Source organism: Anastrepha ludens, unplaced genomic scaffold, assembly GCF_028408465.1.
Source record: "Anastrepha ludens isolate Willacy unplaced genomic scaffold, idAnaLude1.1 ptg000148l, whole genome shotgun sequence".
Lineage (NCBI taxonomy): Eukaryota > Metazoa > Arthropoda > Insecta > Diptera > Tephritidae > Anastrepha > Anastrepha ludens.
In genome coordinates this window covers 7,501-10,000 of record NW_026530142.1, presented here as the reverse complement: position 1 = coordinate 10,000, position 2,500 = coordinate 7,501, and the positions used below count along the sequence as shown (strand labels likewise).

At 30.2% G+C, this 2,500-nt stretch overlaps 2 non-coding genes across 2 annotated transcripts in view; both read left to right on the top strand.

Annotated features, from left to right (window-relative positions):
- Positions 1-180: 180 nt before the first annotated feature.
- On the top strand, positions 181-361 carry LOC128871471 (5.8S ribosomal RNA). Its single transcript, XR_008456006.1, has one exon. It is a non-coding gene; the product is annotated as a 5.8S ribosomal RNA (ribosomal RNA).
- A 442-nt stretch (positions 362-803) lies between these two features.
- LOC128871473 (large subunit ribosomal RNA) overlaps positions 804-2,500 on the top strand; it is a 3,990-nt gene continuing 2,293 nt past the window's right edge. Inside the window, exon 1 of the ribosomal RNA XR_008456008.1 lies at positions 804-2,500. This exon is cut by the window's right edge and continues 2,293 nt beyond it. This is a non-coding gene — a ribosomal RNA (large subunit ribosomal RNA).

Below are 2,500 nucleotides of genomic sequence, written 5' to 3'. Positions count from 1 at the left end.
TATTGTTGAACTAAGACATTCGCAACTTAATAAAAATGTTTAGAGTTAAATATATTTGATATATATTATTGAAAGAAAATCAATTTATATATTATTATTATTATTATTTAATTTTACTCTTTCAATTAATATATGCAAAAAAAAATTGACATTTGTTATAAATAAAAATAAATAAAAAAATACTCTAAGCGGTGGATCACTTGGCTCATGGGTCGATGAAGAACGCAGCAAACTGTGCGTCATCGTGTGAACTGCAGGACACATGAACATCGACATTTTGAACGCATATCGCAGTCCATGCTGTTATGTACATTAAATTAAATTTTAAAGTACTGCTTGGACTACATATGGTTGAGGGTTGTAAGACTATGCTAAATAAGTTGCTTATTCTTTTATAAAAATAATTGAATTTAAGCAAATGTGTATATTATTGGATTTTAAATAATTCATAATATTAATAGCAAAAAAATAAAGATTATATAATGAATTTTTTATTTATTATATATATTCTTAAAAAAAAAAAAATCCTCTCAAATAAAATGAAATAAAAATTTTGAATCTAAGTATTCTCTTTAAAAAATTTTCATATTATTTATATATATATAAAATATTAATTTATATATGTAATTAAAGGAGGAATGTCTAGCATAAAAATTAATTTTTTTTTATTCTAGAATTGCCTCATTTTACATAATTATTATTTATAATATATATTTATATAAAAGGAAAAAAAGAAAAATAGAGATGAAAAGATGATATAATTATTTATTAAATTGTGTGAGAAGATAAAAAATATTTTAAAACAACCTCAACTCATATGGGATTACCCCCTGAATTTAAGCATATTAATGAGGGGAGGAAAAGAAACTAACAAGGATTTTCTTAGTAGCGGCGAGCGAAAAGAAAATAGTTCAGCACTAAGTCACTTTGTCTATATGTCAAATGTGAGATGCAGTGTATGGAATATCTTAATATCTAGTATGAGAAATTAACGATTTAAGTCCTTCTTAAATGAGGCCATTTACCCATAGAGGGTGCCAGGCCCGTATAACGTTAATGATTACTAGAAAGATATTTCCAAAGAGTCGTGTTGCTTGATAGTGCAGCACTAAGTGGGTGGTAAACTCCATCTAAAACTAAATATAACCATGAGACCGATAGTAAACAAGTACCGTGAGGGAAAGTTGAAAAGAACTCTGAATAGAGAGTTAAATAGTACGTGAAACTGCTTAGAGGTTAAGCCCGATGAACCTGAATATCCATTATGAAAAATTCATCATTAAATAATTAAAAATAATGTGCATTTTTTTCATATAAGGACATTGTAATCTATTAACATAATAAAGTATTTATCAAAAGATCATTGGTGATATTAAGTTTATTTAAATTAATTTGCTTTTTAAGCATATTAACATAGAATAAATACTAATGATTTGATAAAGTGTTGATAGATTTTATTATATATAATGCTAAAATTCATTTTTTGAATTTTACAAAAAATTTAATATCTATGATATTAATATTTATTTGTATGCATTTATATGATTAACAATGCGAAAGATTCAGGATACCTTCGGGACCCGTCTTGAAACACGGACCAAGGAGTCTAACATATGTGCAAGTCATTGAGTTATATTAAACTTAATGGCATAATTAACTTAACTTAAAAATATAATGGGATTAATTTTTAGTCTATTTTCTTAAATAGTCAATTAATTCAATCCCGGGGCGTTCCATATAGTTATGTATAATGATAATTTATTATTATTTATACCTCTAACTGGAGCGTACCTTGAGCATATATGCTGTGACCCGAAAGATGGTGAACTATACTTGATCAGGTTGAAGTCAGGGGAAACCCTGATGGAAGACCGAAACAGTTCTGACGTGCAAATCGATTGTCAGAATTGAGTATAGGGGCGAAAGACCAATCGAACCATCTAGTAGCTGGTTCCCTCCGAAGTTTCCCTCAGGATAGCTGGTGCATTTAAAAATTATATAAAATAATCTTATCTGGTAAAGCGAATGATTAGAGGCCTTAGGGTCGAAACGATTTTAACCTATTCTCAAACTTTAAATGGGTAAGAACCTCACCTTTCTTGATATGAAGGTTGAGGTTATGATATAATGTGCCCAGTGGGCCACTTTTGGTAAGCAGAACTGGCGCTGTGGGATGAACCAAACGTAATGTTACGGTGCCTAAATTAACAACTCATGCAGATACCATGAAAGGCGTTGGTTGCTTAAAACAGCAGGACGGTGGACATGGAAGTCGTAATCCGCTAAGGAGTGTGTAACAACTCACCTGCCGAAGCAACTAGCCCTTAAAATGGATGGCGCTTAAGTTGTATACCTATACATTACCGCTAAAGTAGATGATTTATAAAACAATTTCGATTGATTTATAAATTTTGAAACTTTAGTGAGTAGGAGGGTACAATAGTGTGCTTAGAAGTGTTTGGCGTAAGCCTGCATGGAGCCGCTATTGGTACAGATCTTG